General features: G+C 40.6%; 1 pseudogene; it reads left to right on the forward strand.

The window, feature by feature from the left end:
- The first annotated feature begins 16394 nt into the window (after positions 1 to 16394).
- Positions 16395 to 17332, forward strand: LOC147627332 (putative HVA22-like protein g pseudogene; annotated as a pseudogene).
- Positions 17333 to 20509: the final 3177 nt, after the last annotated feature.

Here is a 20509-nt window from a genome sequence, read left to right on the forward strand (position 1 = left end):
CTCAACATCGTCATCATCATCATCATCATCATCATGCTCTGGTTCAATTCCTTTCTCATTATCTTGGATAAAATCACCTTCATCTTGATTAATTGGTGGTATCTTTGGTTCTTTATCTTCTACTTGATCCTCCACATGTTCATTTTGTACTGCCTTTTCATCCATGAGCTCTTCAATATCCCTATCTTGAAAAATACTCTTTGTACGAGGAGTGAATTGTATGATATACCACCATTTCTTGTCATTTATACCCGCGTGAAACACAACCTTGTAAGAAGAAACACATCGAGTGTAAATTAAACATGCATAAGTATGATATAATAAAATGTGGTGAGGTAGCACAAATGTGGCCCTCTCTGTTTGTTGCCAAAATTAAACATGCATAAGTAGGATATAATAAAGCTTATGGCTAGAATTTACTTGTTCATAATGGTGAGGTAGCACAAATGTGTCCCTCTCTGTTTTCCAAAATCTTGTGGAATCAATCGCCCTAAATCCATTTGGATGCCTTTTCACGGTTCCTTGAGCAACTCGACATACATCTTTGAACCACTTCACATCCAATATAAAAATTTGGAATGCACTAAATTTATCCTTCAGGATGTTTTGAATCATGTCATAATAATCAAGCATTGCTCCACTTTCTTACTCAAAGTTTGCCATAACCCCACAATCTTGGGTATTTCTCTTTCTATCTTTACATTGACTGCAAAAATGCCTTCCTTTGGACCACATGGCATTGTATACCTTATAACCAACACCAAATGAAATATATTTGTGATATTGAATAACCATATCAGTGTAGCGGCTTGCATAGCTATCAAGCAGCTTGCATAGCTTATGCATAGTGCTTTAAACATAATGCTTACATAGGGGAGAATGAGATGATTCCTGGGGTCAATTGACTTAAAGAGCCGGGAAGTATTCATTTCATAATATTTGTTTATTTTTTGTGCTTTGAAAAATGAGATGATTCCAGGGGTGAATTGACTTAAAGAGTTGAGAAGTCTTCATTTAATAATATTTTCTTTGTTTATATAGATGTGGCCTGAGTCCTCGTCCTCTCGTCCCATAGACCCACAGGTTGAGGCTCTCATCGAGTCTCAATGAAGGTTTGCTAGGGAGGTAGAGAGAATCTTTGGCTATACTTCCACCCCGAGTAGTTGGCAGCCTATGCAGCATGCACCCCTTTACCATCAGTTCCGTCCACCACAGCTCAACAGACTCCCTTTCTAGGCACTTCACCCTTGCCACGCACTTCACTTGCCTTTTACATTCACCCCTCATCTGTCAGCCCCAGTTAATTCAACTCACATTGTTGCAAATTCAACTCCAAAATCACACAATTTAATTGAAACTTTTTTTTTTTGTATTGGCATGTGGTCTATCCCTTTCCTAAATAATTTAATTGAAACTTAGCCATAACATTTAATAGGTATAATAAAGGTGCAATAAATGTAATTAGTGAAGTTGACGTGGTTAGAGGTACTTGGGAACATGTCTTTAGAGCTCAAAAATTCCACCGTAATAAATGAGAAGCATGCTACGAAGTCATGACAAGTTTGGAGTTTGGCCTTGAACTTTTTTCACAAATACTTCAATAGGGTTGTTTTAGAATGCTTGCATTGCTTTAGTGAGTTTTTGCCTTTTTTAATACTAGTTGGCTAACCCGTGCTCCGCATGTCTTTAGTAGGTATAATAAAGGTGCAATAAATGTAATTAGTGAAGTTGACGTGGTTAGAGGTACTTGGGAACATGTCTTTAGAGCTCAAAAATTCCACCGTAATAAATGAGAAGCATGCTACGAAGTCATGACAAGTTTGGAGTTTGGCCTTGAACTTTTTTCACAAATACTTCAATAGGGTTGTTTTAGAATGCTTGCACTGCTTTAGTGAGTTTTTGCCTTTTTTAATACTAGTTGGCTAACCTGTGCTCCGCATGTCTTTAACCTCCAAAATTCAAATTCTATCCCAACTTTCTTGAAACTCCTCCTTCTCTTCCCAAACCTCCAAATTCGTGCCATGTGGCAGCTTTGTGAAGCTCTTCCTTAAGATAATATAGAGAAGAGATGGAACTTGAGGTACTTCAAAGTGTAGAGATTGACATGCATGTAGGTGTGTACAAAATTACCTCCTGTACAGTATAATGTATTGATATTTGGCTCTTCATGTTCAGTATAATGTATTGATATTTGGCTCTTCATGTACAGTTCTTCTTCATCTATTAATATTATTTTGAAGCACAAAAGACCTGACCCAGTCCTTCAAATAGAGCACGCTATTGTGGTACAAAATGACCACAATGTTAAAAGTCCTCCGAAGGACCCGAGCCGGTGGTAAAGGTGCACTGTGCATGTGAAGGAAGTCCTCTTTAGCCTTCTCGGACACGAAAACTCTCAAAGTCGTGGATGTGGGGTCCCGCGCTCTGGCTTCTTAAGTTGTTTGTCTCACATGGTGTGTTCTTAAGTTGCCGCGGCCATGCGAAAGCCTTAATTGTTAAAGCAACCTTAGATTTGCTCACACCCTGCGTGTGTTCTCCGTGCGCGTGTAGACATGGGTTTCTGAGCTTGTTCTCGAGACGAGTTCCAGCAACGATATAAATTGGCGTGAGGCAGTGCAGAGAGGGCAGCTGCCTTAAAATCGTCCCTTCTCTGTACGTCAGACCGAAATCTGAGAGACCCTCAGTTGTGATGCGATAACAAAGGACAACCACCAGCATCAGAACGATGTGCCCATCCTCGACTTGTCCGATCTAGACAACGAAGACAGAAGACAGGCTTGCTTGGATGAGCTGCAGCGGGCTTGCCAGGAGTGGGGGTTCTTCCAGGTGGTGAACCATGGTGTTCCGCTTGGTCTTCTGGAGAGCGTTAGAGGCATTTTCTACCACGATAGCGCGCCTCATCATTGCTCCTTCGACATATTCAGTCGTTTGCCCAGCCCCTAGGGGGAGCCGCTATGCTACTCAATGTGGAGGAAACGCCATCTCCGTCGCCAGGATGATTAAAACGAACCTGCGTTTTTTGGGAAAACGCAATGGCGAGTTACTGGGAGCATTTCAATCTAATTGCGTTCGTCTCCGTTAGTTTTTTGGTGCTGCGAATCCGGCTGTTGTGTTCGTTTCTCAAATAATCTATTGTAGCAGCCGCCACGACTCTGTGTGCATCACAGTAAGCATCTTTTTCAAAACTTGATTAATTGTTTATTACTTTAGTTAATCAAAGAGTTATGGGCTTCAAACTCAAGCACATAGGGTGCTATTTCACTGCCTTGAACCTCTCTTGAAGAGATCATGAAGAAGGGTTCCAATCGAAAGCATCAAAGTGGTGATATTTTCTGCCCCATAAATGTCAATCTTTCACTAATCATAGTGAATAATGATTGATTAAGACACTAATGTCTGTGTATAATCAGTAAGGTATCAATCATGCCCTCATCTTGTGAATCTTAGAATACAAGGTATTTCAAGCAAAGCAAAAAGATCAAAACTAAAACCAAAGACAAACCTTATTATTATTCAAATACAAAGAAGATGGGCTTCTCGGAACTTCTTGTTGCTCACAAGCATTTGTATGGAGAAGGTGGCTTCTAACTTTCTTTAATCTCTTTGTAAGGGTTTTAGATACTGCCCTTGGACCAATTTTTCAAGTGGTAAGACCAGTCCACATCATGTCAAATTCATCCAATTCTAAAATGTTTGATTGTAATGGTTTCCATACATGGCAAACCAAAATTAACTTTATGCTAGTCAAGAAAGGATTTTGAGGTATTACAAATGGAAAAGAGAGAATACCTACCACTAGAGAAGGAGAGAGCATTTGGGCTAGCAAGGATGAAAAGGCACTGGCGATCATTGCCTTAGGTCTAAGTAACTCTTACATTCATCATATAGATGGAAAAGAAACTTCTGAAGATGTGTGGAATACGCTTGACACTTTATTTGGAGCTCAATCTAAAAACTCAAAAATCAATTTACTTATTAAATTCTTTGAGTTTAACATGAATCCAAAAGAATCCCTTGCAACTCATTTGAATTATATTAAGAGTATCTTAACCTAGGTAGGTATCAAGAAGCACATTGAGGAAGATGTTATCATAGCAGTTCTTTTAAAAAGCCTCCCTCATGAAAAATATACTAACATTGTTACTACTCTTACCAAATTACATGTACCTACATTGATGGATGTTGAAGCATCTCTATTGGAAGAGTCTAACAAGATTAAGGACAAGAATTAGAGCATTTCAGAAGGAGCATTTTTCAACAAAGGTAGATTTAAGAAGTTTGGTTCAAAAGCTCCCTGTAAAGGCACACATCCAAGAGATCTTTCTCTTGCAATTGCTGTGGAAAAACAAGGGATGAAGAGAAATATTGTTTCTTCAGAAACAAAGTGAAGAAAGCACTCCTTGTAGCAGGTGATGATGGATCAAGTGACAAAAAAGCAGAGGAGAAAGAAGGAGTGACCCCAGTAAAAGGTCAACTTTGTTAAAGATGATTGGACTTGCTAGACCAGCTAGAACAGCCCACCTATGGTCATCTCTCTATCCTAAGTGAAATGCAATTATAGGGTCAAAGAACGTAGGGTCAAATTTGCACAAGGGGTACCACTATTTCCCCTTTTTGGTGGTACCCCTTGTGCAAATTTGGAGGAAATTTCAAGTGCATTTGGTTTTTCAAATGTCAATAAATAAGGACACATTTAAGTGTGCATGATGGTGTGACGAGGAGTCGGGACAATTATGACTCGGAGCGGGGGTCTTCATGCGTGCGGACTTGTAGAAACGATTCGTGGCTCACCCCATTTTGCGGTTTAGAGCAGTCGAAGAGGAAAACGAGCTGAGAGCTCCCTCACATTCCTTCCTCTCCTCACATTCCTTGCTGCCACATTGCCTCTTCCAACCGAAGCATAGGCATCCTTCTGGCTGGTTTACCACCTTCCTCCCCTTAACACACAGCCCACACCAAGATGAAGACGACTCCTCGAAAGTCTGTGGCCAAGATTGGAGAAAGCGACACTGTGGCTGGGAAGACCCCCCCTCAGAAGTCCGTGGGAGGAGAACCAAGTGTGCGAAAACAAAACCACCACCTTCGCCACAACACACAACCAGAGTAGGATGAAGATGACTCCTTGTAAGTCTGTGGCCAAGACTAGAGAAGACCAAAATTCACCTGGGAACACTCTCCCTCGAAAGTCTGTTGGCAAGAGAACCAAGAGCATCTTCAGAAACAAAACCACCACCTTTCACAACAAAATCTTCCATCAAAGGTGAGCACCCTTTAAATTTCTGGTTCTCTGTGCCCTCCTATTATATGGATTAAGATGTTCACTAAAGTGGCAAATTGCATTTGTCTTGCGAGCTCATGTTCATGATCGTGCATATCCAAAGTTAACAAAGTTTTTTCATTCGGTGGAGGAGCTCCATGTAGAGTATGGGCTTAGTGATCGATGACAACCTCCTTAACGAAGAGTGGTTGTCAGTTTTCAGAACTCACTACCAAAAGAATATGAAGATATACGTTAACATGGTCAAGTTAGAACTAGTTGATGCATGCTAACTCCTCTACCAAAAGGTTTATCAAGCATCCCCTTCTAATGGTATGCTCACAACAAAATTTGCACAGGGCTTTGCCTATGAGAAATGTGCAGCAGCTTCAGCTAATCCAACCAAGCACCGCAATGCGTGGGATAAATTTGGCGATAACATCTTTGAGAATTGCAAAACATAGAAATGAGGGCTTCAACAAAATCTAAACAAATTTTGAGCGGACTACGGGCCATGCGGAGAACCATCACTCTTGGATGGTGCAACGTCTGTACATACAATGTCAGCAACAATGACAAGGCCCTACAATGGGACTAACAACCCCCTCTACATGGAGTTGGTAGAGGGATTGGCAAAAAAGTCAATGCCGGGGCGGATGCAAAGAAAGAAAAGCTTGCTTAGGTCAAAGGTGAACTACAAAAGAAGGAAGACATGTGGGTGCACACTGTAGGATTATTTTCTGCTCGCGGGGTTCACCTAAAAATATCTAAGTATACCACGTGAGTTCAAATGAAGGGGTTTTTTAAATCAAAATTTTAAGGTAAATTTATAGAAGGGTTTTTTTCAAAAGTAATTTTGGGAAAAAAAACCTGTAAGTCCATAAAGAAAAAGGAGTCATTTTATTCATGAAATATTTAAAGGTAAGGGGTTTTTTAAATACCCCGTGTGAACGCACGTGATACATAGGGTTTCTTAGTAGTGCGCCCCCCAAGATTTTCTACGTACATGGAACTACACAACGAGCTTGCATGCAAGAAGCTTTAAGCTCCTTGCATAATGTACTCTTGGTTGGAATGAAGCTTCTGTTGTAACACTTTATGCATGAATATGAAACTTTATTTCTAGACATTTTGTACGCCATTTGGCAAACCCTTGCTATATACTATTTATGATTGTAATGTTTTTTTCAAGCCATTTGACCAAGTGCCTTTGTTGTTGTAGTTAAAATTCAAATGATTGGTAGCAAACCTAACCCACCCATCCAGGAACATGTGCATATCGAAAGGATTCTACCTAAACCTCAGCCTAAGAACCTTGTAGGAAATGTAGGAAAGCTAGATCCACCTGCATTGATCTTAGATTTGAACGGTGTTGTAATGGTCACCCATGACATTTGTAAAAGAAAAGAGTCTCTCGACTTATCATATATCGATTTCAATGTTGTGTGAGGAAGGATTCCAATGTGGCTCACTATGTGAGGGAGGATGCCACATTCTTCTTCTTGGTTGTTGTGAGCCAAATCGGAAAGGTGTTCATATGGAGTTGCTACAAGGTAGAAAACTTGCAAAAAAGAAGGATTGATTTGTGTTTTCCAGCTACAAAGGACAGGCTGGCCAAGAAATATGTGGGGTTGGTTCCTTTGAGTACAAGGGAAAACCTATTTTTTTCAAGACCTTAAGGAGATTCCGGGCTCTGTTACCAGAGTACAGTAATAAGAACACATTGCTGTTGGATAATAGCCACTACAAGTGCTATACAAACTAGGATGGAACATATGTTATCCTATCGACTCTTGAGAAGCAGACAGAGTCATAGTGGATGAACTTTGTGGGAAGGGATTGTTGAAATTAGAGCAATGTGATGAGCTATGGTGGATCAAATACTAGAATCAACATCATTAACAAGTGATTAGCAAATAATTAAGATGTAATTAGTGAGTAATTAGCAAATAGCTTAATGTAGGCATGGATAATCAAAAACTAGCAAATTCTCATTAGGCCAATGCCTCAATTTATAGAGTTTACATCCAAGCATCAAATCCCACTGATTTCTCCTTGATTCACTCCACCTCTCCCAGAATATCTCCACCTCTTTTGCTTGATTCTCTCCACCTCTTCACTTTTCCCAGAATATCTCCACACTTCCTAAATCTTCTCATGCTACCCTTTATTTTCTCCTAGTAGATTCTTCAAACCTTTTCACAGGTTCTCTCACATTTACTCATTATCTTTTAAAGCCTCTAGCCAAGGGCTTGTTCCCGCACACACCCTATTCACTTGTATAGTTCAACACCTTCCCTCAAGTGAATACTCTCTAGCACACTTGGACCCTATACCAAGTTTCCCTCTTACTTGATAGTCCGCGACTTGTCTAGCACACCTCCCCTCAAGTTAACTTAGCACACCTGGACCCTGTACCAAGTTTCTCTCTTACTTGATAGCCCACGACCAGTGCCTCAAGTCCCTGAACTCATAGTCCTTGACACTCTCTCTCTATGTGTCCAAGGCTTACTATAGTTGCCTGCGACCTTGACTAAAGTGCTCACACATACATCTATCTACCACGTGGCCTACATCATCGGTGGCTTAGAGGTGGTTTTACTTTGTTGGGGCACATTACATTTTGGGTTGTGGGGTCTCTCTCTCTCTCTCTCTCTCTCTCTCTCTCTCTCTCTCTCTCTCTCTCGGAGATTTTCACATGGCTCCTCACTCTTTGGAGCCTCACATCTTCCCTTGTCTTCAGTCTTCTTGTCGTGGGCAGCTTCTCTCCACGCGTCCATGTCGTCCTCTTCTTTCAGTCTTCTTGGGGTAGCTTCTCTTCTCGTGTCCATGTCTTCCTTCAATGCTTCCTCTAGCTTTTCTTCTCGGTGTGGATCCTCTTCGTGGAAGGAGATGTTCTTCTTCTTCCATGGCTAGGGCCATGAGCTTGTCCGTCAGGTCTTCTTGCTCCATGTGAGCAACATGTGTAAATGTTTTACTGACAGTTCTTTTGGGATTTTGATGTTTATCTTGTATCATTATGTAATGCAAACCCAAATTTATACAGGAGGTCTTACCTCTTGCCTTATTCTGGACAAGGGCAGTGTCTGACCCCATTTTTACACTGATGTAATGTGCCCAATACATAATGCATAAAGCATTCATTCTTATGAACATTCCCAAATGCAACTCTGGCTGTGAATAATCTTGAATTTGAGTGAGATTTATAGGCATTAACCAAGGGTTAAATGAAAAATGATGATTATCACAAATTTATCAGCACAATTTTACCAGAAATTACATCATTAAATCAAGGGTAACCAATTTGTACGGAATGGTTGGAGTATCAAACCAACTCCGAATTGCAATCTAAAGTTATAGTAGGGATCTGTATCAGATACCTAATGGTTAATTTGAAACCTCAATTGCACCAAAATACAGTGATTAGTACTGATTAATCATTGATTAGTAAATTAATCCACTATTTTATGTGCAAAAAACAGAGTATGTGGGGAGTCCAGATCTGTGGCCTTAGACTTCAAATGAGCTCAAATGCTTTGAAAGCCATCAATAGCAATGATTCTAGTAGAGGATTAAGCCAAGAAACACAAGATTTGACCAAATATTGAAATCTTAATCTCTGTTTTACCAGTCACCCTCAGATTTGATGAAGAGCTTGGATCTCACTATAGACTTGATGAAATTGAATTCTAACTTCACTAGCTTGTAGAGCATGCTTGAAAACCCCTGGAGCTATGAGGAATCAGAGCAATTTGATTGGATGGAGACAAGATCTGCAATCTTCTCAGAAAAAATCCGACGGTGGTTTGCTGCGTTGTTTCAACTCGCTGGAGCAAAGGCTTATGGCTAGCTAGGGTTAAAAGGGTTTGGCCTAATGTTGAGTGTGCAAGGAGCTAGAGCTCCTCCACCACCTGGGGGTATAGAGGTGAGTTGAAAAATAACTAAAAATTTGATTAATTTCTAATTATCTACTAATCTTGATTAATTAGATAATAGGCTCATAAACCTGATGTATTCTAGGCATGGCTCTGATACCATGTTGAAATTAGAGCAATGTGATGAGCTATGGTGGATCAAATACTAGAATCAATATGATTAATAAGTGATTAGTAATTAATTAAGATGTAATTAGCACAAGTGATTAGTAATTAATTAAGATGTAATTAATGATTAATTAAGATATAATTAGTGAGTAATTAATTAGCAAATAGCTTAATGTAGGGATGGATAGTCAAAAACCAGCAAATTCTCATTAGGCCAATGCCTCAATTTATAGAGTTTACATCCAAGCATCAAATCCCACTGATTTCTCCTTGATTCACTCCACCTCTGCTAGATATCTCCACCTCTTTTGCTTGATTCTCTCCACCTCTTCACTTTTCCCATAATATCTCCACACTTCCTAAATCTTCTCATGCTACCCTTTATTCTCTCCGAGTAGATTCTCCTCACCTTTTCACAACTTCTCTCACATTTACTTATTCTCTTTTACAGCCTCTAGCGAAGGGCTTGTTCTCGCACACACCCTATTCACTTGTATATTTCAACAGGGATGTTTTGGATTTTTTGCACAGGTGGGTGGAGTCAACTGAGTATAGGGCTCTTGCAGAAGAGGATGTTTTCAATGCAAGATCATAGCCTCAGCTCCGAGCGATGCAATACATAGAAGAACGCTTATGCTTTGGAGCTCACATATTATCCTATGGAGAGTGGATGCATAAGGGAGTTGTTAGAGGGTGATAATGTGGCAGAACAAGTGCCATGTAAAGTCAGCTCTAGCCCTATATCGGCTTAAACTTTTGTTGTACATGGATGTAGTGCTCTACAACACTTAGTCACTGAATACTTTTGTTGTCATGGATATAGTGCTCTATAACACTTTGTCATTGAGCATATGTAAATTGTTTAAATAGATGTAGTACTTTTTGTGTAGCATATTGCTGGTTTTCCTTTCACTACTAGCCATTGGGTGCACAGCAATGCCAGTAGCGACTCTTTCTCGTTGCTTAAGCGATGCTATTTAGAGTCGCTACTGGCGTCGCTGTGGTACGTCGTTTATACGACGCTATTAGCGAATATTGTAGTGACTCCTTACGTCACACAAGCATCAAATTTTTTTAAAAAATCTGAGTCATCGCATAAGCAACGAAATGGTCGCTTATGCGACGTCGTCGCATAAGCGATTCGTCGCTTATGCGACGCCCGTGCAACGGGAAAAAACAGATTTATATCGATGGGAATATATATATACATACTCTTATAAGCGCCTCTCTCTCTCTTTCTCTAGCTCTATCTAGTATTGCTCTCTCTCTTTGCCACTTGCTTCCTTGCAATTGTGATTGTACTCGGTGCTGTCATTGTTTTTGCGGAGATTAGTCAGACCGGGCATAAACGAACATGAATTATGTTAAACAGCACTATCTAGCTCTCTTTTATTGTTAATTTTTAAAATTAAAACTTTAAATTAAATGAAAATTAGACTCTATACACCTGTTACTCACACTCTCTCTCCCCGACACACATATGGACATATATATATATATATATATATATATATATCATACACACATGCACAGTGCACACTCTCTCTCTTCGTTATTAGGAGCTGTGAGGGGAGGGACCCCCTTCGAAATTATGAAGCTTTAAAGTTAGCTTGAGTTGATACGTAGCGTAGAATCTAGGACCTCTGCAAAAAAATATGAAAATCAAAAGCTTGTTTATTAGAGCCTAACATAGAAAAACAATCACTGGAACTGCGATAAAGATTTTGATTTGTCTCTATCTAGCTTTCCAAGAGCTTTTTAGAAATTGTTGATGCTTGCCAATCTTTTGCTTCTTTCGATGTGTTACAACACATGGCCTCGCCTCTTTCCTTGTTTAGGGTTTGTTTTTTTTAAATGTAAAGATAAATAAATAACGTTCTTGCAGATACTTAGGCTAATTAACTTACCGACAAATAATTAATTGTTTGACAATAGACAAATTCAGTGATGCAACGAACATACGTCAATATATATCATCAGCAAATATATGTACATGTGTCTAGAGTGTGTGGTGATCAATCCTCACATATACAAAACAGATCCCTAAGTATGATCACTACATGAGCCATCACTATACGAGTTGCTAGTATCGAACTCGTGATCACCATCACCATCACCACTTCCACCACCCGTGCCCACACCTGCAACACCACCATAACCAGCGCCACCACCCATGCCCCCACCTGCGATCACGCCGCCGCTCCTCTCAGCCTCTCGATATCACCCCTCGGCCTCCTATCGAGCCACCTCTGTTATGTCGTCCTCGCCATATTGCTCCTGCATTAGTTAGTGAAATCAAATAAGAACATATTACAGTTAACATGAAAATAAACTACAAAACAAAACAGTGATACCCACAAGTGGATTTGGCCTGTCAGCAAGTGTTGCCTGCAAAGCGCGGTAGCCGTAGTATGTGGCGTACTCCATCTCTTATGCGTAGGTGCATGACCATAGTCTTTGGTCTGCATCAAGACAGAACCAAAGACTTATTGGTTTGTTCATTCAATAATATTACCTTTTGAAAGTTAAAAATTGAACGGTCTATACTCGCAAATGTGGCCACAAATCCATCTTGTCCCATCCGGCCTAGTCTAGATGTGTGACCAACTTGCAGTCTCTTTCGTGCTACCATCTAAATAAATTTGATTAAACAAAATAACATAGATTAGAGAATAGTTAGAATCAATCTAGCAAAGTTCATATTAATTCTAATATACATTAGCAAAGGCACACACCTTCTGCTGAGGAAAAGTGATGCGTAGGCGTCTCTCCTTGCTGAAGTATTGCCATGTCTCCATGCACATATTAGCCCTCCTCTTGTTTGTCTCCACCATACAGTAGCGTCTATTTATTTTTCATATCACAATAAGCATTAGAATATATCATAGAACTTGTTAGATTTCAATGTTTTGTTTCTTTTATTGATTTTTTAACTTCGATCATTTGATAAATGACTCATGTTTTTATGGTACTTGAAAATTAGATTCGGACCAATCAGAGGGTACACCACCACCTCCTACTGGTGGTGGTTAGGATGCATAGAGTTCCAATACTACACATGAACCCATTTACGATGATTTCTACTACGATGAGTCTATTATATGCTGGTGGGCTCGTTGTCGTGGCACATATCGGAGGCCACGATGGGAGTGCTTTTCACATGAGATGACTCCTCATGGTACTTTTGAGCGAGCACCACCACCTGAGAAGCGACATCGATCTATGGTATGTGATTGTTCTCCCTTAGTTTTATTATTGGTTATTTTATAAATCAAAGGCTCATATATAATGCAGCCATATTATATATGTAGGTATATTCACTCGATGACGAGGATGACTTCACTATCAGTGGTGCACATGTCCCTCGCACATGGCACGGACAGGTCATTTGTCAGTTTTGCAGCTCAAGGTTTCTCAACATCCTCTACCTCCTGCTTTGGAGGCTAAGACGGGTGGAGATCATCCGTTGCCTACTCGTTTGAATTCTCTAGTACAGACGTATGATCAAAGATGATACGGAGGATGGCAGAGAGGATCACTTCCTTTAGATGGAGTGGTTTTTAGCTTCTGGAGCAATTGCTACATGATTGCTCCGTCTACCATCAGTGGAGCAGGACGAGACCTCTTTATTGCACAGGATTTGCATGTGCCCCCTCGTTCAGAGGTCACCCTTATGTCTTTTTGTGGACCTATATATAGATGGGGTCCATGGCATCAGCTTACTCGCTACATTCAGAGCATGAGTACTTATGGGTTATGTCTCAATGCAGCCTCTCTTTTTGATAGAGAGATTACACATGCAGAACGACAAAGACTCTATGTCGATGGAAGACCTTACTCTCAAGGAAACATAGCACGTTTAATCAATGGGATAAGTTCAAGAACCAATTGCACGTTTGTGGAGTGTGAGAATAGTCATGAACGAGGACATTTGAGTAGGGATGTAGAAAGATACATAGTTGTCAATGCTATTTGATCATTACGTGCTGGTGATGAATTGCTGATCAATTATGGATGCCGTAGACCTCCATGAGCACCCTTAATAGATGAGGGTGCTCATTGTATACAATTCCTAATGTTATTTTGACCTCTTGTACCCTAATTCTACACTTTAATTTGCACCACGTTCTCTACTACTGTCTCTAATTTAATTTGATAATCATCTTTTATTGTCTCCTCTAACTATTTTGTATCTGTGATAATTATTGAATTCCATGCACATCTCTCTTTCCTTTTATATAGAAGCATGCCATTGATACAATCTTCTTTGCCTTCAAATATGTAGATTTCGGATCATGACATCGACAATATCACAAATCAACGTGCACATGACGTATCTCACATGTCAATAGAGTGCATGAGGATCCTACACAGGAGTGATCCTAATGCGTATGCAAGACTAAAGAAATAATATTCTCAGGACTTTAATGGGCGTGATGATATCTTTGATAACGACGATGGCATGTCTAATTTTATTGAGGTGCGAGCGATATTCCTAATAACAACGAGAAGTATCTTCGAGAAGAAGCTCTAAAGCGTATCTACGCAGGAAGCCAACTCACATGACTCAGTGCAAGCTTACTTATTCTTAATCTTCAAAACCATTTTAGATGGAGTAATCTATCCATTTCAGCACTTTTGAAGTATGTAACAATCTAACATATTTTTTTGTTACATTCTAAACATGGTTGCTTCTTATTGATCATATTTTTAATGAACTTGCAGGCTACTCTCTCAGAAGTTCTTGCCGACAAGCAATGCCCTTCTTGCATCACATGATGAGGTGAAGAAGATGACAAGTAGTCTTGGACTTGACTATTCTTCTATACATGCATGTCCCAACGATGTATTTTATATAGAGGTCAGTACGAGGATGGTGTGACGTGTCCAAAATGTCAAATGCCTCGTTATAAAGAGGAGAAAGGTAAGGTCCCTAGAAAGGTATTGAGACATTTTCTCCTGGCTCCACGTATAAAACATATGTTCCAAAGTCCTGAATTAGCTAAGCTTATGACATGGGGAACGAAGCACAAGAGCAAAGATGGAGTAATGCGAATTCCATCAGATAGTCCTGCATTTGAGCATATTGATTTGCGATGGCCAAATTTTGCAAAAGAACCCCCGTATCTCAACATTAAGAAAGAGCATTTAATGCTCTCACTCTTAATTCCGAGAAAACGACAAGTTAAAGATGTGAATGTTTATTTGGCCCCTCTCATCGACGATATTCAAGATTTGTGGAGAGGGATTGATGTCATGGATATGTCGAGAAGCATCGGTCAAAGACAGTTCATTGTTCGTGGAATTTTAGCATGGACTATCACGACTTTCTAGGATATGGTTTTTGCTCAAGTAAATGGTTTAAATATATATATTGTCTCATACGTTTGTACGATGTTCATTGCGCTAATCATCTTTGTTATGTTTTCCATGCAGGGATATGTACCAAGGGTTATAAAGCTTGTCCAATTTGTGGTGATTGGTTGAGATCTACTTATAGCAAAAACCTCAACAAAAATATATATCTTCAACATAGACGATTTTTATGTGAAGATCATTATCTACTAGACAAAAGGCAAGCCATACATTTTAATGGAAAGGTAGAAGAAGGGAGATGTCCAATACCAATGACACCGAAGGATTGGGATCTAAAGTGGACTGTTGGACCCGCTATCGATCCGGAGTCGGAGATCATAAGCGACGATGATGATGACGCTGTAAAGAAGCGAGCGAGAGGAAAACGTGCTCTAGCTCAAAGTCCTTCGATATGGTATACTTTGGAATATTGGAAGGATCTGAGGATATGTCATCTTCTTGATCCTATGCACATATTCAAGAACGTTGGTCATTCGTTATGGCAACACCTCGTTGGCTTGAAAGACACAGTGGCAGCAAGAAATGACTTAAAGGATCAAAACTCAAAGCCCAATCTATGGCCACTTTATGATGAAACTCGACGTGAGACAACCTACGAGCCTGCCTCATGGGTGCTCAAGACAGAAGAGCTAGAGACTATCAATAGGAAGATTCAGACGATTTGTATGCCTACAGGATATGGAGCATCTTGTCGAAACATGTTCACTCTAGATGACAAGAGCTTGTCTGGTTTAAAAACACATGATTGGCACAATTTTGTGAAGGTAAATCTATCCAGATCTTTGTAAGTATTTATTTTCTTGCATGTTTTGTTGATTGGATTAATCATGTATGCAGCATGTTCTACCCCTTGTTATTGATGGATGTACTACAAGAGGAGTCCGAGATATAATATATCACCTTGGATCGCTTGCAAGGTATTTATCGGTCATTAATTTTTAGTATAAAATTTTATTTGATATCTTCTTAATTCACAAAATTATCTCTAATATCTTCTTTCTTTTACTGATAGATGGATTACATCTAAAGAGATTGCCAAAGGGTCGATTCCACAAAAGAAGCATGAATGTATAGAGCTTCTTTGTTTAATGAAAAAGGAATTTCCAACCTCCTTTTTTGATATCCAGGTTCATCTTCTAATCCATCTAGTGGACGAGATAGAGCTCGCTGGTGTTGTGAGCACTCCATGGATGTTTTGGGTTGAGAGATTTATGGGAGTATTGAAAGGTTATGTACGTCAAAAAGCAAGACCAAAGGGTTCTATGGCGGAGGGATGGATGCTTGAAGAATGCATTTGTGAATACCTTGAGAAAATCGATTCTAAAGCTCCACGCATTGTCGTGCCATGGCACGTCTATGGTGTGAAACCATGCATAAGAGGCCATTAAATGTAAATCCAGATGCATGGATTAAGTGCCATGATTTGAGTCATTATATGATGCCTAAGTACATATGTTCATATTGTAAATGAGGTTCAATAAGACAACCTGAGGCTGAGCCAGGTCTCGAAGCCTCTGTACATAAGTATGGTGTGAATCATGGAGTTTTTATGCTTATGGTAGACCTTGTAGTAGGGAACACTCCTCTCAACATGTATGGGAAATGTGAGAGCATGTATGATGCAAGGATTGGTTTTGAAAGAATGCCTTTTCAAGATATCGTGTCTTGGAATGCCATGATTTCTGTTCTTACTCGGAATGAGCAGAGAACAGGGAGGCTTTTTTTTCGCAGCCAAAATGATGGGCTCTCTCTTCACCCAAGCTCTGATTATGGTTGTGGGCTACGTCTATCCAGCATACAAATGCTTCAAATGCGTGGAGATGAACAGGCCTGATGTGGAGCAACTCTGGTTTTGGTGTCAATATTGGATGATTATGGCAATTGTCACTGTCCTGGAGAGACTGGGGGATGCCTTTGTATCATGGCTACCTTTGTATCATGGCTACCTTTGTATAGTGAGGCCAGACTTGCGTTTATTGTTTATCTGTGGTATCCAAAGACAATGGGAACTACTTATGTTTATTCAATGTTTTTGAGGCCTTTGGTGGTCACCCATGTGGGGGACATTGACCGCAACTTGAATGAGCTGACAACAAGAATAGGTGATCTAGTATCTCATTATTGGCAGAGGGGTTCAGTATATGCCTAGTCTCGGATCATGGAATTTATTCAATATGTGGCATCACAGGCGCCTTCTTCAAGACCTGAACAAGGCTCGGATGTCTCTCAAATTCAGCCGCCCCTTGGCTTCCAACAGCCACCATCAGGCCACCAATCACCATCACCAGTAACAAACTACACATCTGTGCCTGTACTGCCGATGGAAAACCACTCTCAGGGCGACCCAATAGTTGGTGCTGGCTATCGTTACCAAGCACAGCCACCCCAACAAGGTTACTCGCAGCAACAAGCACCGGGATATCCTCAGCCACCCTACCTTAGACAGGAACAAGAAGCACCTTATGAAACGATGAACGTGGAGGAGTCCGAGCCAGTGTCTCAGGCTGTTAGCGTGCTTCCGGATTCAACAAACAGCTACATGACAAGGAGGCAAAGGTCTCACGGGCACCAGCGCAGACGCAAGGTGGCGACTTGCGTGGCATGCGAAGGAGTTTTTTTTTTTAAAGGAAATTTCCGAATATTAAGCAAGAAATAAGGAGGCGCAGTGTATTTCAAACTGGGGAAATTCGAAATTTTAGCTGCAAAAGGCGAAGGAGCCCGATTCTCTTGCGGGAAAGAAATGGGAAAAAACCAGAAACGCAGAAAGGAGGGGGGGAGTATGCAGAAACGAGAGAGGAGAAAAAACCAGAGATTGAATTTTGGAGAATATTTCAATTAGTGAGGATAACTTCTATTCAAGCCTTGTAGGGGTTTGAATTAGAGAAGAATTGAAGCTCTGTCCAGTGATATACTTGCTGAAAAATTCAAAAAATGAAGTGATGTGCTGCCGATTTCATGCAAAGGACGAAGAACTAAAGCCTTGGAGACATGCCTGGGTAATCGTGTAGAAGCTGAGGCTGTCGTTTGTGATATTAAGCTGCTGCTGACGTCGACTGAAGCCGAGGAGTCACTTGCAACAATCAGAGGAGCTTAGGTGGTCGTGGACTTGGCAAAGGATGATTGTCTAAAAGCTGCAGTTTTTCGCCATCCTTCTTTTGTCACTATTGGTGATATTAAAGAGGTAAAGAATCCTTTGGCAATTTTGGCGGCAGAAATAGCCCATAAGAGGCACATCAGAAAATTCTAGAATGGTTTTGGAGATTTACTTTAGAAGTGTTGGTGCTATGGATATTGTGGAGGCTGATGCATGCTAGCTGGGAGACCGTCCTTATCCATGGATACAAATACAAAGTAAATTTGTTCTATCTTCGGATGTACATAACCTATAACATCAATGTATAAAGGAGGAGACTGACAATCCTTGAGGAGATCACTTGTTGGGACTTAATGAGTAGGATCTATGATGCATTGATGGATTAAAGTTGTTAATCAAGCATGATGCTACCCAATAAACATATGTATCAACAGTTTGGCAATTGCTCCATTGATGCTCTTATGGGTTGTATTAGGTCCCTTGCCTTACAAGGGGAGGTGCTTTTTTTTCTATGTACATGGTGAGTGGTTACTTTAGTTTGGATAAAGGAAGGTTCATGAGTCTACAGAGGCGTGAGAGAGTGAAGCCCCGGGTTCAGCTGATAGCTTCTGCTGGTGGTTCCCCTTGAAGAGTTATATATTCTGTTTCCTTGCTGGGATTTGAAGCTACTCTCACATCCAGAAGTCTCACACTTTCCCAGCGACACCGCCCACGTTACGACAGCTTTGGTGTACCCGACGTAAGACTGCTGGGGTGAGAGTGTGGTGAAATACACAGTGCAAGCTATGGCTGAGAATCCTGAGGGACAGGGGGTTCATTTTGACCCGGGGGTTATGCAAATGTTTCAGATGTTTACTATGTATATGCAACAGCAGCAAGCTGCTGAGAGGGGGTAAATTTCCACGACTAAAGCACTGCAGTCAATTGTGAAAAAGGTGGATCAATTTGATGGTAAGGACATCACAAAGTACCTGCGCAATTACACAAAGGAAATGGAGCTAAACAGGGTAACTGAGGAGGATATGGTTCGAAGCTTTGAGCTGGTATGTGTTCCTGAAATAAGAGAGCGCATAAGAGGATTACAGGCAGCACATGGTGGTAGAAATTGGGAGGAGTTCAAGTTTGCTTTTAAGGATGATTATTTCATGGAGGATTCTGAGCGGGTGACCAAGCGAACTTTTTTGGAATGGGTCACAAAACCCAAAATGGGAATTTCTGCCACAGAGTTGCTAAGAGAGTTTGAGAAGCGCTATGCCCAGCTGTCAAGGATTGAGCGCACAACCTTGGACAGGGAAAAAACAGAGCTCTTCTTACAAGCAGCTGGGAAAGATCTCCAAGAAAAATTGGAAATTCTCCTTGAGGATAAGGATACAGAGCAGGGGCTAAAGAATGATTGGAATGATGTCGAGGATGCGGTTACCATGCTAGCAAAGCGGCAGCGAAGGAGAGATAAAATGGTGATGAGCTTGGCAACTCCTATAATTGCTGTTACCCCTGAGAATCTACCAAAACCAGCTGCTGCAATCCCAAAGGTAGAAGGGCCGATAGAAGAACTTATTAAGGGCATGCGAGACCTAAAATTGAAGATGTCCAGGATTGAAGAAAAGGGGCTACCATTAGGGCAGGCTTCTATGCAAAGGCCTCAAAGCAAAGAAGGGTACCTTAAAAGACTTTGTGAGGCAAAGTGCAAGACCCAAAGGAAGCATGGCTGAGGGTTGGTTGATACAAGAGTCTCTTGTATATATTTCAGAATTTCTTGGTCAGGTGGACAGCTCTTTGCCACAACTATGAAGCAATGAAGAGGACTTGAGGATGACCTCTATTGTGCCTCAAGGAAAAGGATAGAGTAAAGTACTTGACAGAACATTGAATGATGATCTCAATTTCACTTGCATCCTTAATAGTGATGTGATGAGTAGATGGGTTACAAGATATGAGGATGCAAAGACAAAAAGGCAAGCAGAAAGAGATCTCTTTCGAAGGCAACATGGCTCTCGTAAGGCGTACCCTAAGCATCTAGCAACACTTCCGAATGATATCCATGTTGATTGGTTGCATGAGGAAATGGAGAGAGCAGAGAGCGGCGAGGGGCTGCATATCACGGTGGAAGAATGGGAGTATGCACGAGGATGCATGTTAAAGGTACATAGAACTAATGTTTTACATTAGTTGTAAGTGATTTGCTTTTAATATTTATTCACATTGCTTAAACAAATATTGCTCCTATTTTGGTCCAGTGCACTATGTTCAATGCTATATGGTGTGAAGGCAAGCATTTTCGAACACAAAGAATTGATGAAAAGAGGAATACACAAGATTGCGGTATCATTAGTAGCTTTGAGGAAGCTAATGGAAAAATGGATGATTATTGTGGCACAATCCAAGACATATTTAGGCTTGACTTTCGTCGCTTCTTTGTGGATGTCAAATGGCAAACGAACGTGGTGGAAAAAGGGCCTAATGCAATGATAAAACGCCATGCAAGTGGCTATGTAACTATTGACTCTACAAAGTTTTGGTAAACAAAGAAAGATAGGCTCATATTGCCACAACAATGTGAGCAGGTATGCATTTTTTTACTAATGTGTTTCATGTACCCACCCCTCTGCACCTATAGTGGCCAAACGCATAAGAGAAGAAATTCAAAAGAAAGATTCAAGAAAACATGACACTCCTCTCGTTAATGTATCAAGGCAGCAAGAACACTGTTCTTCTAATCATCAAACTCCCGCTACATCG

The sequence above is a fragment of the Cibotium barometz genome, chromosome 21, assembly GCF_041138505.1.
Source record: "Cibotium barometz isolate CiBa-2024 chromosome 21, ASM4113850v1, whole genome shotgun sequence".
NCBI classification, from domain to species: Eukaryota; Viridiplantae; Streptophyta; class Polypodiopsida; order Cyatheales; family Cibotiaceae; genus Cibotium; species Cibotium barometz.